The sequence below is a fragment of the Platalea leucorodia genome (genome assembly GCF_965183815.1).
Source record: "Platalea leucorodia genome assembly, chromosome: 1".
Lineage (NCBI taxonomy): Eukaryota > Metazoa > Chordata > Aves > Pelecaniformes > Threskiornithidae > Platalea > Platalea leucorodia.
Genome location: NC_138823.1, coordinates 128,738,281 through 128,752,714, shown reverse-complemented (window position 1 = coordinate 128,752,714; position 14,434 = coordinate 128,738,281). Strand labels below are relative to the sequence as shown.

Sequence of the window (14,434 nt, the reverse complement as noted above, 5' to 3'; positions counted from 1 at the left end):
GCCCAGTTATGTATTTGAACTTACTAACTTTTCCCCAAACTGTGCACATTTATTAGCACCATAGGCATACATATAAATGATGTAAATTAAAAATGTGTCAGGCCTAAAGGAGGAACCACTATGCTATTGACTCATGAATAACTGAAAGACAAGCAAGGCTCCCACATTTTTTTTTAAATGTGTGTTTGCAATAGACATAACAAGCTGTATATGCTTCAGGTGTTCAAGCCACTGCTCTGAAAGTACAGATAAGTTTTATAGGAAGCAGGACATGCAAAATGAGTATCAGCTGAGAGCCACTCTTCTCACTAAAGAAATTAATAACCCCATTATCCTCCCCAGCACAATTATCAAATGATCAAATAGCAGATTTACATTAAGAGAAGTATACTAGATGTTTACTTGTATTTGTCCCATAAGCATTAGTATTATTCTCCTTATATCTACTTTTTCACTCTACTTCTCAAATTTCTTTTGCATAGTCTACTATTTAACAGGTTTATATTACTTTTCATTTATCCCATTTAACAAACTCATTTAAATTGTGTGATTTATTAAATATTTCACAGTGCGCTCCTGTATTAGCTGTGATGGGATACTATAAAATCTGGGTTCTAACTGGAGCTTCCCCTTTAAGTTGTTGTTCAGCCTTGAATAAGTCACTTCTCTCTCACTGAAAATGATTAATGCTATTGTCATTTATAAATGAAAGGCTCTACAAAACTACTAAATATTAATCATGAATAGTCTAGATAAAGTTTAGTCAAGAAGGTACAAAAAAATCACCCTGACACTGGATCCTCTTATTCAGATTTACAGTGCAGCAAGCATGCTGATATGAGAATGATTACGAAATAAACATGAAACATACCATTACAGGCTTAAAAGTCTCTATTTTTAAAAGAGGTCAAACTTTACATCTGAAAGGTCAGTGGGAACACTGACAAACCCTTTTAAAGCAGAGATGATAGAAAAACTAATCACAGTTTAAGAAAATAATCCTAATTTTCTAAGAGCATCTGTTGGGGAAGATCAGAAAATACATCAACAGTTTTTAACTGTGCAACATGTCAGGCTTCAATCAGTAAGATATAGGCAGATCTTCATTCAGAAATAGATGTTGCCTTGCTGTGAACAATAGCAGGAGGAAAAAAAAAAAGATTGGAGGAAAGAGTGTGTATACCCACATCATACAGGAGGCAGGAGCCACTGGTCACATCCATCAGTGCTAATGGAGAATTTCAGGACCCAGAATACAATCATATTCCTCAATACTATGTGAGATTAATGACATTAAAGAAAATATAAGCAAATGGGAGGCATGTTGGCAAATCTAATTTGTTGTGGACGCTTCTAAAGCGCGGTAGGTAAGAAATACTCATCAGCGCTGCTCAAGTAACTACTGAGCTTTAAGCTGCTCTTAACAATTCAGAAAAGAGTGCTGAGCATGACAGTGGGAATGTAGATTATAAATACAACACTGTAAAATTTGTGAAAAGATTACATATCTCCATGGATAACGAAAATGCCCACCTATATAAAATTACGTATCAACAAGAAAAATACTATGGGGAAGAACACTCAGGATCAGCACCGCGAACCCTTATAAACTGACAAGAATTTGAGGAGTTCCACAGTATGGCGATTATTCCACAATTTGGAATTTTTTTTGTAACTTCCTTTAAAACACCTGCTGTTGGTCACTGTAAGTGACAAAACAACATCCTGGATGACAATTCATCTGATGCCAGGTACAATTCTTACGCTAACATCAGAGTGAAGTCTAAATGCTAAAAATGCACTTCTACAATCCTAGAAAGATTCTCTAAAACGTTCAACAAGTTTCACACCTTCTCAAAATTCAAGTCTATTCTCAATACACATCACAGAGTTATACTTCTTCCGAACAGGAAAAAGTCAAAAGTCCATTTGTGTAAAAGCTAGAGATTACACAAAAATACCACTTACTATCAAGCAGACACAATCCAGGTTTCAAGAAACTTTGTTCAGACATTCATTACCTGATCATTCAGAACCAAAGGATATACTGACTATATGTAGGTCTAAGGGTTAAACAAGACAGCTCCCTCAGAAGGTGATGCCAGTAGAGGTCTGTTACAGACCATCAGCTCAAACTAGAGAACAGGAAGATTTTTTTTTGCAAGCCTGTATTTTTAATGTGCTGAAAGAAAAATGTCAAACTGAAGTCTTTTTAATAATGAACCCTAATATCTCAGGATCTTAAGCAGCCAACAGTAAAAACCTCAGTTTTTAAAAATTATTAGCAACAGTTCTCTAACAGCACTCACCATAACCAACACAGAGAAATTATCATATATCCCATTATAACAGCTAAAATGAGTAAGTCACTGGACTAGAAATTGGGGATAGTCTAAGAATTACCGATCATGATCAGATTACATAGCCAGATAGAGACTACTGACATCAGTGTAAACATATGATGCACATACACACTCATATTCCTGAGGTTTCAAAATTTCTGAAGCTGAAAATAGTTATAAACAGAACTGATTGGGAAGAAAAATCTTAGACAGAAAAACATGAAAATGGAAACTTCCTTAGGGCTTTTATCTATGGTCAGGCAATTCTGCAGCTAACAAAGGGGACAACTTTGGCTACAGTTCATCCTAGTTGTTTAAAACCTGATGTTTTTGAAGAAAAGAAGCAACTGTAAGGAAAAAAAAAAAAAAAAGGCAGGATCAACAATGTAGAAAAGGGGAGGCTGGATCACCATCAACATAAATTAGAGTTACGGAGTGTAGAAACTGATAGACATAAAACATCCATGTATGACACAGCCAAGAGTGTTAGTAACAAACACCACCTCAACAAAAGCAGAGGCCCATGACTGGACAGAGGTGGCACAAGTGTTAAAAATCATAAGGAAAGATCAAAAATAGTCAATAAATACTTTCATTCTATAGTTGGAAAGATTCAAAATGGTATAATTGTATCACATTATATTGATTTTCTTTCCAACTCATTTGTTAAACAGATGTTCCAGATCAGATGTTAAAAAACATTGTGAGACAAACATTTTAAATCAGCATACTTGTTAAACTTATCCAACAGTCCTACCGTAGTCAGCCCAGCAAATCTATGATCTGTTGATGCTCTTTTAAAACTAAGTATTTTAAAATCTGTGTATGTCTTTAAATGCTAGGGACTGCCACCATGCTGAGGAGTGAAAACTCAGTGTCAAAGGGACAAATCAAGTTTTAAGGCAGTCTGATATGATAGAGAATTCAGACGAGATAACAAGAATCAGTGAAAGACAGATGCATTCAAATGTATTCAAACAATAATTGCATGCCTTATTTTTAAATAGTGGAAAAGATGAATCACTGAAACAAGTAATCCAGAGAAGTAAATGGTAGATTCTCAGTATCCTGATACACTTTAAGAAAAAAAACAAAACAAAACAAAAAAAAAACCAACTTAGCCAACTAGAAGTTCAGAAAAAAAAAAACATTGAGACAAAAACTGATGTAATACATTTAAGGTGAAACGTTCATGTATTAAGACAGAATTGATCCCCACTCTAATGCAGCATTACGTGAAGCAGTATTAAATGCAAGTCAACTTAAGCAAGCACATGAACTTTTCACACACACACAACTAGATTAATCAGTAGTGTGGCAATAATGTTCTTTAATAAACCTACAATAACAATTTGCCAGCCTATTAAGAGAACAAAAAGCCCCTCAACTTAAACAGTACAGAAGGAAAATGTTGAGTTTTTTTAAATAGAACACAGGATACCATGATACTGTCTCTTTTCTGCTGCATATAGCTCAACATCAGTGACACGTGATTCTTCCTACCATTTTCCAACCAGACTTCAGGTCATGTTATGACTCAGTGCTTTTGGGAAATCTACATCTAACCATTAACAGAGGCAAAATATGCATTTCCATTCTGTTTGGTAATTCATCAACCTTTATCCAAAATATGCTAAATGTTGAATGTTCATCTCCAAGGTCTGGATGCAGTTTGACTAACTGCTCCAGCTTGGCTCTTGCTTCTTACCCCAACTCTCAGAGTATAAATATAGTCAACCACTTCTCCTCAAAGACTATCACACACAGATTCCCATAAGATTCAGAGTAATCATGTTTTTTTTCTGCTCAGCATCAATAAAAAAAATATGAATTATCAGATTATAATATTATCCAGTACGACAGGGACCTCAAAGTCTGCATCATTTTCAAGTCCTTTTTTTAAAAGTATTTGATCACAGGAGCTGTGATATCAGAAAAAAAAAAAAAAAAAGACATTAGGATAACTAATAAAAACATTAAGTAAAACACAGACTACAGTGGCAATCTTCCTAAAAACTGGAAATGGTAACAGCTATGCCCCTTCTTTTGGAGGTCAAAAATAGAGAGTTTAAGCCTCACTAACATAACAACCAAACACAAGCAAGCAACTCCTTCTATCACATTTAACAGCCCTCTTCCTCTGAGAACACAACTCAGCCAAAGATCTGGGTTTTTATACGCTACAGACTGAATCGCTTTGGGCACTTCACTGGGCTAGAAGAAAACTCACACAAAACCTATAGCTTATTTACTAAAAAGCAATGTAGAGTCTAAGTCAAACAGTTTAGATAACATACCACATCTGCACTCTGCAGACATCACTGGCTCCTGATCCAAAATGCTCTTACACGTGCTAATCAACGAAGCCTCAAATGGACTAGGAACTGATTATCTTAGAAACTGTCTATCCTCCACAATTCTCTGCAACAGCTGTTGTCAATTACAGCAGCATACCTAACAGTTTAAGATAAAACTCCTAAGGACGGAGCAGAAAGTAAACTTTCTAAGACTTCATCAACAGAATTCCTTTCAGGGCAAAGTGTAAAACAGTTCTTTGCACAGCCCTTCCCCAGTGAAAAATGAAGTTATAATAGCAACAATAACCTGGAGACAGCAAAGATGATCTCTACATTAGCGTAAATCATAGGCAGGCAGAGAATGTATAACACATTTCCACCAAATCACATTTTTCTTGCACATTAATACGAGGTACCAAAGTCCAAAAGATGCAAGTACTATTCAAATGCGAACAAAAGAGAACAAAACAATGTTTGAGTAAAGCCAACACTGTAATGCAAAGGAAAAACGTGAGAGGAATGTTTTCACTTACATTTCTCAAAGGTAAGTGCCACTCTTGCAGGTGGCATAGAATTTTAAGAAAAGCTCTGAACCATTTCTGTGTGACAAGTGAGCTTTGCTAATATTGCAGCAGAAACTGAAAACTATTTATAAAAAATCAAATCTGTGGCTTTCCTCAGATTTCTGAGAAGGTGAAATGAAGTGAAACATACAGGAATCTCATCAGTTTAACTAATCATTAAACAACACTACCAGTACAAGCCTTATTTAGTTGCCTTCCCATTCACAGAGCTGGAGAACAGACTCTTGTCTTCGTCTCACTAACAAAAGGATGCCATTAATATTTTTTGAAGTGTTCAGTTATCATAGGAGTTTACCATACCCATAGTATCTAAATCATGAAGCCATCATAAAATCTAGAGGGGAAAAAAATGCACCTTCTTCCCAGCATGCACTTATACATAAAAGTAGTAATTGCTCATACTCTCATCCTTTGTTACGAACTGAAGTTCATTATGTAGGTTGACAGTTCATGCAAGGGTAAGCTCCTGTTGTTGGCTCAGCAGTAGAGTTACCAATTTCAAGTAAGAAAATATACAAAAAGTTCAAAGGCTGTGTCTAATTCTGTGTTTACCCGATTGTCTGAATGTATTACAACACAACCTCAATTGTAACAACTCCAGTAATCCCTACTATTATATAAATACACATATGACTTTGAGGATAACAGCATTTAGGCCCTACATGGGCCACGTGTGTCAGTAAAAAAGTTGTTTGACAACTGGTAATTCACAATTGCGTTAACTCGGACAATTATTACATTCACAAAAAAAAGGACAGGTTTCAAAAATATAAACCATTATCATCCACAAACAATGTATTTTTCTTATCGCCCAGTTTTAGATCTTATGGTGTTTCAACCTGCGACCTGCAAATGTAAAAGTGGATGATGATTCAGAGAGAGGTGGGATCTAGGATTAATTTAACTGAATGTTGCATGACCCTCAAATTCTTAAAAATATTTTCAATACCAACAGTCAGCCCACATTTATTTGGAATACATTTTGGAAGCTTTAGTTTTCACGGAGGAGGTATTATCAGTAAATAGCTGAATTAGTGTGTGGCAAGTAACAGAACTGACAAACAACAACTTTAATGAAGTTTCATTGGTCTGAAAAGAAATACTACTCTTATGTGGTGCTTTTTAACCAAGTTTCATGGTGCTTTGTAAGGGAAGGTAAGCAGGATTACTAAGAGTAAAGCGGTGCGTGGATGCTGTGGAGCTGAGTGGCAAAACTTTAGAAGAGTATTCTTGTCTTCAGAGTCCCATCCCAGTACATTTTGGAACATGATTCTTTCACGTATATACCACTTTCACGCGTATATACCACTAAAGCAACATTATGCCAATATGATGGAACAACTATTTCTTAAAAGCAGACCATAAAGCCTCCAGGATGCGTAATACCATGGGATATGTAGCTGACTTAAACTACTGATGGGTACGGTACAGCAATCTAAGAGTATAAAACTCTGAAACAGCTACAATATGCTAATTGCAGCCCTTGCACTGAAATCCAGACTTGTACACCACTTGAGCTACTGTATCCTAAAGAAAAACAAGTGTGACAGTTAAACACCTACCACTGATGGCAACAAACTGGACAGCTAGCACAGACTGAGTCAGATACGTGGGAACGGGGAGGAAGAGAGGCTCTGGGGCAGGAAAAGTGGAGAGAAATCAAGCTGCTTCTATAAACCCTCTTCAGCCACCAGAATCACCACCACCAACAATAAAAAAAATATCCAGAGGGGGAAGCCTTGTGACAAATCTGCCTCCTCCTCCTCCCTCCCTGCTTTCACCTCCCAGAAACGAGGCTCTGGCTGCAGAGATCCCTGCCGGGGAGCACCTGCCCTCAGCACGCCCCGGGCCGAGCACCGGGCCGCCGCCCGCTCCGGCGGGCAGCCCCGCGGGAAGGAGCGTGAGGAGGCCGAGGAGCGGCGGCGGCGGCGGCCCGGTGCGCGCAGGCCTCACCGCCCCTGCCGGCCCCGCTGCTGCCCACTGACGGCCGGGGGCGGCGGGACCAGGCGCCGCCGCCGAGGAAAGGCCTCGGCGGGGGCCGGGGCGGAGGGGCGGCGCACTTTGACTGCAGGGCGGCCGGCGGGGAGGGGGGCAAGCGGGTTAAGGGGAGCAGATGCTCTGGGGCTGGTTTTACCTGCTGCTGCTGCTGCCTGCAGTGGCATGAAGATCTGGCTCAGCCTCTCTCTCTCTCTCTCTCTCCCCGCCTCCCTCCCTCCCTCCCTCCCTCCCTGCGCGGCACACAGACCCCCGCGCCGGCCCGGCGCCCTGCGAGGGACGCGGGGCAGGGGGAGGCGGTGGGGGAGGCCCGGGGAAGGAAAGGGAAGGGAAGGGGAAGGGCTCCCCGCCCGCACGCGGGGACGCGCGATGGCACCGCCCCCCCCCCCCCCCCGGCTCCCTCCGCGCAGGCGCCGGCCGGGCCCTGAGGCCGCGGCCGCTCACGGGGTCCGCGGCCCCGCGCCTGCTTCCTGGCCCCGCCGCCGCCGCCGCTGGGCGGGCGTGGGGCTGGGGGAGCCCGGGGAGTCGGGCCGTCGCGGCCCGCTCGGGCCAGCGAGGGACGGGGAAGGGAAGGGCGGGGACGGAGCTTCCCTCGTCGCGGGCTGTGGCGCAGCTCGGCTGCCGCCTGCTCCTCGCGAGCCCCGGCGGGCAACAGCAAAAGGGCGCTGGGATTTTTTGAAATCAGGAGGTTTTCCGTTTGTTCGGGGCCTTTCTCGCTCTGAGGAAGCCCGGGGCGCTTTTATTTACATAAAGCGTACGCAGAGTGTAGTTACCAGTCACGCAAGGCCGGGGTGAGGGGGGAAGCAGCTTAGAATGAGGCAATTTAACGTGAATCCAGTATGTTGCTCCCTGGAAGCGACTGGCCGGGTTCAGACCGGTTGGGAAACTTCTTCGTGGAAGGAGGAAATAGGAGGTGGTGGTGTGAAAATGAAGCGTGCCAGGCTGTGTTTGCTGGGCCCGGGCTGGAGCCCTGGGAGGGCCGGGGGCACGTCCCGGCAGCGCGTCCCGGCAGCGCTTGTCTTCTGGCGGCCTAGGAGGAAGGAGCCCTCTAAGCGCGTTTTTCTACAAACTGGTAGAAGCTCACCTGAGACAAAACACGAATTTGCAAGGCAGACTTCAGTCACTGGCATGCGTTCGAGATCGGCATAATCAAAAAGATTCGCTTTCTTAAGTTTTGGCAAATCCAGTAAATCTGCCGTTTGCTTGGCATTGGCCCTTCATTAAAAATCCTGAATGAATGTCAGCTATGGTAGAGGACCACCTAGTATTAGAGAGTTCATTGTACTTCTGGAAAAACTGCAATGTATATATTTATGCAATTGTTTGAAGACGAAGCACTATATGTACTAGGTTGCTCTTTGTGACAATTCTATAATTTCTAATTATGCCTGATAGGGCGCTAGGTATCCGCGCTTTTCTTTGAGGACTCCAGTACAAGACAGAAAGGCCAAACTAGAGACGTACTCCGTCATCCGTACTGGCTGAAGCAGAATTATTATCTGAACCCAAATCTTAGAAAAATGAGCATAAAACTGGTACCATTTGACTATCAGATCATGTTTCAGGGCAACATAGAAAGAAAGGTGATCAGTCTGAGATATACCTAGAAATGTGAAACAGGAATAAAACTTAGTAAGTTTAACAACAATTACATGATGAATGTATTGTATCTAATCTCTGAAGACATTTCATATAATTCCCCTGATTCCCAGAGAGGAACTTTTTTGCTTTGTGGGCCATTTCAGGGCAAGGTAATCGGCCCATCTACGTGGTTTTGCCAAAGATGCTTAGAGAGGAAGTCTTAACTCCATGCCAGTCTACAGATGTTTTTGATTCCCAGGTGTTTGATTAAGAAAAGACCAGAGTAAGTTCAGGCCTGCTGATGATAGTGTTTTACAGCAATGCATTTAAATTTCTTGCAACAACAGAACGTTTAAGGTAGAAAGAGCCTTTTAAAGTTAAATCTTAGTAGATTTAAAAGAAAAAAAGACAGGGCAAAAAAAAAGGGAGGCATGAGAATTTCCTTGCATGTCCATATATCCATTAATTTCAGACAGATCATTTCATTTTCTGTTTGAAATCATGATTTTCTGTTTGTCTCTCCTTACATTTATTTTGTGTTAGAGCAGGTCTTGATATTATAAAAGCCAAGCAGTCAAGCATGTAATTCTTGTCTAGTAATATCATGTTTTGAATACTTCTAACAGCTCAGTGATGAAATGATAATTTTGTTCAGTACAGGGCACAGCATTTCATTTAGAAATCATACAGCCATCTACAGTCAGTCTGCGTATATCACAGTGACCTGTCCACTATAAATACATGGAAATGCATATTTGCTGCTTTCGGAATACGGTGCATTTTAAATAAGAACACTTGCAAAAGTAGTATGTGCTTGAGAGATGAAATGGCAATATAAAGATTTACAGCACATTTTTTGTTGAAGATATAGGTATATAGTCAGGATTCATTAACTACAAATTTTATGGAAAGTATCAAAATCTTTTTTCTATAAACCTGTAGATTTGTGCCACTGTTAAAAAAAAAAAAAAAAACAACAAGCATGCACCTGCCTTTGGCTCATACTCCCACTGTGTACTCAAATCAGGCAATTGTGAGTTGTCTAAATAACTACTGGAGTAATTATATGAGCATAGGATAGCTGACTGTGTGTGCACTTAAGGGGTGTCTTAAAAGATCTGGCCTTCTCAGTATTCTCAATGTGAAAATTTTCTCATGGAAAATACAAGCTAGAACAAAAGCCAGCAGGAAAAACAACAGCAGAATCTGCCAAAAGTAGTTTATTCTTGTTTCATTGGCAATCAATTGCTAGGCTCATCGTAACACTTAAAATGCCAATTTAAGCATGAATGGAGGTTCCACCCCAAAATCAAAACATTGTAAGGGGATGAATCTCTTTTACTTACACAACAATAAATGGAAAAATAGATTCCAAATATTACTGTTTTCTGTATTTACAAGATTATAGGGCATTAAGAACAAACTGCTTAGACCTTCTCAGTTTATGTTCAAAATATGTCCTACTGCAGAGTGACAAGTAAAGGTGTGTAAGCTTTGTATAGGTGAAGAAAATAATGTTTCTAATTACATATTCCTGATTTCTTATATTAGGTGTTGACTGAAATATTCTTAGGGTTAGAAATATTTTTAAAATTTTACTTGGCTGCGCATTGAAATGAAAAATCTTGCTTTATATTTAGTTATACTATTAGTTACATTGCTCATTTAAATAGTTTAGTCTGTAATCTAGCTAAGTTTTATACAAGTTCTTAACATCTCAAATGTAAGTGGTATCTGTAGCAGAAAATGCATACGTTGCTTGTACACCTGTGATGTAGAAGCCGATATAAGAGTAAGAAAAGTAGAGAATACTGACTTTCTGTATTCATTCCTTCCAGGTCTCACCTGGTTAAGTATCTAGAAATGCATTCTAGTTTCCAGTCGTTGGAGGGGGGGGATGTCCAGTTTGGTTATCAACTGTAGAGTAAAACTATTATTACATGCATATGAACAAGTTAGCTCGATTTCACCTGTTTTCAAAGAGTAGAGTATAGATTTGCCAGTTTAATAAAATATAGAGTAAAAAATCATGACTTTTTGGCTTATTTAACTTATGCATGCAAACAGAACATAAAATTTCCACAGATTTTTAATATTTATTTATAGTAAGTAAATACATGTATTTTATTGAATGCACATACATATATGATTGTGTGCATATACAAATACATTTACGTAAATATATATACACACATTAGTTGTATTTTAAATTGCAATAGTATCTTGTTTGGATTTCATACCTGATCTGTAATCCAGAAAGTTTTGCAATCTCGGGAATCTGAAAAAAATCTCAGGAAAGTTCTAATGACTGCAGCTTATCCCATCAGTCAAAAGAAGCTCCACGTCTGTAGCAACTGTATTCCCATAGAGAAACTAAGAAGTACTTGTAGAGTACTTTTAGCGTTTCTAGACCCTATAATGAGATGTAGTCTATACACACCCATTAAGAACAAATTTATATTGATTTTAAACTTGAGGAATTTTCTTCCACTAGAGTCTGTTTGACACCATGGTCAGCTTGCAGTTTCCGTTGTAAATATTCTCTTACTCACTCTCAAGGTCTGCTTTTGTACATATTTTAAAATATTTACCAATCATAAGGAAAAAAAAATAATTAGAAGTTTTGTTCTGTCCTTTTCAGTCTCCATCTAAGCCTTCTTGTGGAAAAAAAGTAAAAAATAAATACTTGTTTCTGAGTTACAATATGGCTTGGCCATAGACATTCACACTTTAACTGAAATGGGTCTTAAATACTTTTAAAATTATTGGGTTTAGCGGAGTTTAGGTTAGTTCTCAGTGAACCTGTATGTCAAGTGATAGGATTCAGTGTAATTCTCTCTTGTTATTATTTACACTTCCCAAATACCTAACCAAAAATATAGTGTCTTCTTCTGGTAGAAAACCGAACACCTCATGCTTTTTTAGTAAAATACATAGCTTGACATCCTGACAGTTCAAAATGATGAAATTCGTCACATGAGTTTGACAAAGGGGTGTTAGTGCAGAAAGGCAAAAAGAAAATAAACTAGATATCAGAAAAAGTTCCTGCTAAGAGGATCCAAAAATACCCAGTGATTCCTGTGAGTATGAGTGTCCAAGGCAACATTTTTGCATGTGGTGCCTTTGCTCCCAATTCAGGTAAAACCATCCATTGACACTTAAGTTCCATTGATTTCAGCAGAGCTTAAGTGCTTTCCCGAATCAAGGCTAATTAAGTGCATCACATACAAATATTCGTGTGCATAAATTGTTTACAGGATTGGGGCTTTAGGGCTTGTCTAAACAGAGACACTCAGGAAAATTAATCCAAATTAACTAAAGGTATGAATTTAAAGTGGATTAGTTAAACCACATTAAACCCCAATGTGGACTGGGGTTTAATGTGGTTTAACTAATCCACTTTAAATTCACTGTTTTAATTACTTTGGATTAACTTTCCTGAGTGTCCCTGTTTAAGCAAACCCTTAGTGTATTGAATAAAGTCCCCAAATGAGTCAAAATTAAAATAGACCCCAAACCAAATAAATAGCAATTCTGCATTGGCAAGGGATGAAATCTTTAATTTTTACAATTCCAGCGACTGTGTACCACCAATGTGCTGAGGAACAGCAGCAATGAGATCAAATTGCAGTCAGTGAACATGACAATGGAACTAAGCCATGAAACTCCAAGCTGTGTAGGAAAGGCTGGTCCGAGAAAAAATCAGAATAAAAAAACAAATTTTCAAATCAATCTTGTATGCTTCGGCAATATTAAACTGCAATTTAAAAATAAAGATCAGATTTATTTCTGCTTAAGCTGGCGAGACCAGTGGAGGTACTGTGGTTGCCAATGCAGTCTGTGATGGCTAGCAAGGAAGCCAAAACTGGCAAGAGAAGCAAGATAAGCCTTATTTATGTAAATAAGAAACCATTTGTATTTAATAATAAGCTATTACTTCTCGTTAGCCACTTAAATATCATATATAAATAAAGCACTCAAATAGCAGTTGATATTATTATTTTGATAAATGAACATTTGTGTTCTTTTGAAAACTACAGTCTGATTCCCAGGGTAGCATTTGCTTAAAGTTCCCCTGGAAGTGGTGGGACTTCATTAGGCTTCGAATTGGGGCCAGCACAGCAGCCAGGCTCTTCAGGTGCGTTAAAAATGTAATGAGGGACAAACATGGGATTGCAAGCTATAGCAATTAACCAATTGCGGATTGATTTTTTTTTTTTTAAGTACGTAAGTAAATAAATAAATAATAAACCATTGATAACTACTCAATTTGGCATGAAATATCAGACATTCATGGCCAGACACCCAGCTGGTGTAAGTGGGCAGATGGTCCTATCTTTACTTAGAAATGATAAGTTTGGGAAAAATTTTGTTTGATTTTTTTTTTTTTTAGTTTAAGCAAAATCTGTTCCTCTGCTGAAAGTGACAATTCTTTAAATAAAAATATTGTTGAAAAAGGTTAGTCTTTTTGTATTTAAGCTGTGTACTTCAGTTTTGATATTTCAAACTTGAAACTTGCTACAAGACTAATACTGTCTTTAGTTACACTGCTGAAAGTGCCTGCATCCTGACTGCTTTCTAGCCGTGGCTGGATGTACGTGCATGAAGCTAATGTCATAGGCATGCTTCCATAAAATAAAAAAAGTGACCATGATTAAAAGAGCCTTTACCCCTAATAGTAATATGTGCTTAGTGCTTGGTAACCAGTGATCCTCACTGAAAGGGCAGTTTTTAAGAATCCTCTGCCGTGCCCATTTATTTCAAAATATTGCGAAGCAGTTTGAAAGTGGCAGGGATGATGCAGTTCTGGTAGGCTTCCCCTGCTGCCCCTGCTCCCCGCGGCGCGGCGCGGCCCTCTCTGAGCACGGCCTTCCTCTGCGGCGTGACAGGTCTTCCCTCCTGCTGCTGACACGTGGTGAAGGGAAGGGACTAAAGCTAGTGAAGTGAAGAAAGAAGCAAGAAGATGGGGAAGGCAGGCAACCGCACTGAAGGCAGAATGGGTGGGAGAGAGTCAGGGTAGAGTGCCTGCCCATTCTTCAAAACTGAGAACAGAAGAGTAGCAAATTGGAAGTTTGAGTAACTTTACCTCTGACAGCTTTTTTCATCTTGTGATGCTTCAGTAATTTTTCTTCCTCTGTAGTTAGCTTTTTTTTCTCAGTTCCTTTCCACATATAACTTTATGCTATTTCTTCTAAAAATAACCCCAAATCTTAAAGTTGTGGTTCTTAAACACTAATGTACTCTGCCAATAATTATTTTATACTGTCCTTTCACTAGCCTAGAACATAATTAAGAATGTTCCCAGCTGTTCAGTTCTTGATGCAGAAGATTCTTTCAGCTTACATTGATCAGAATAACTGGCCATGTACTGTTGCGAGTGTGCAGGTAGAGTCTAGGTGGAAGTTAGGAGTAAGGGTACAGAAAAGAAAGGAAAAGAGAGAGTTCATTTTCACTTTGATTTTTATAGTTCCAAAATTTTATTCAATAAAAGAATGTCCCCATGTACAGGTGAAAAAGCACGCACTGGCTTTCGTTTGTGCTGAGAGTGACTGTTCCCCTGGTAAGCAGAAAACGGTAGTTCTGATCCATGCCCTATTTTGGAGAACTCTAATTTAGTGCCTAAAGGAATTTGACG

The 14,434-nt window shown here is 39.3% G+C and overlaps 1 protein-coding gene across 2 annotated transcripts in view; it reads right to left on the bottom strand.

Annotated features, from left to right (window-relative positions):
* TBC1D5 (TBC1 domain family member 5) overlaps positions 1 to 7,504 on the bottom strand; it is a 321,760-nt gene extending 314,256 nt beyond the window's left edge. For both annotated transcript variants that reach the window (XM_082307468.1, XM_082307469.1), the window contains exon 1: positions 7,358 to 7,504. The gene's annotated coding sequence lies outside the window, so the exon portion shown is untranslated. The remainder of the gene's footprint in view (positions 1 to 7,357) is intronic.
* Between the last annotated feature and the right edge of the window lie 6,930 nt (positions 7,505 to 14,434).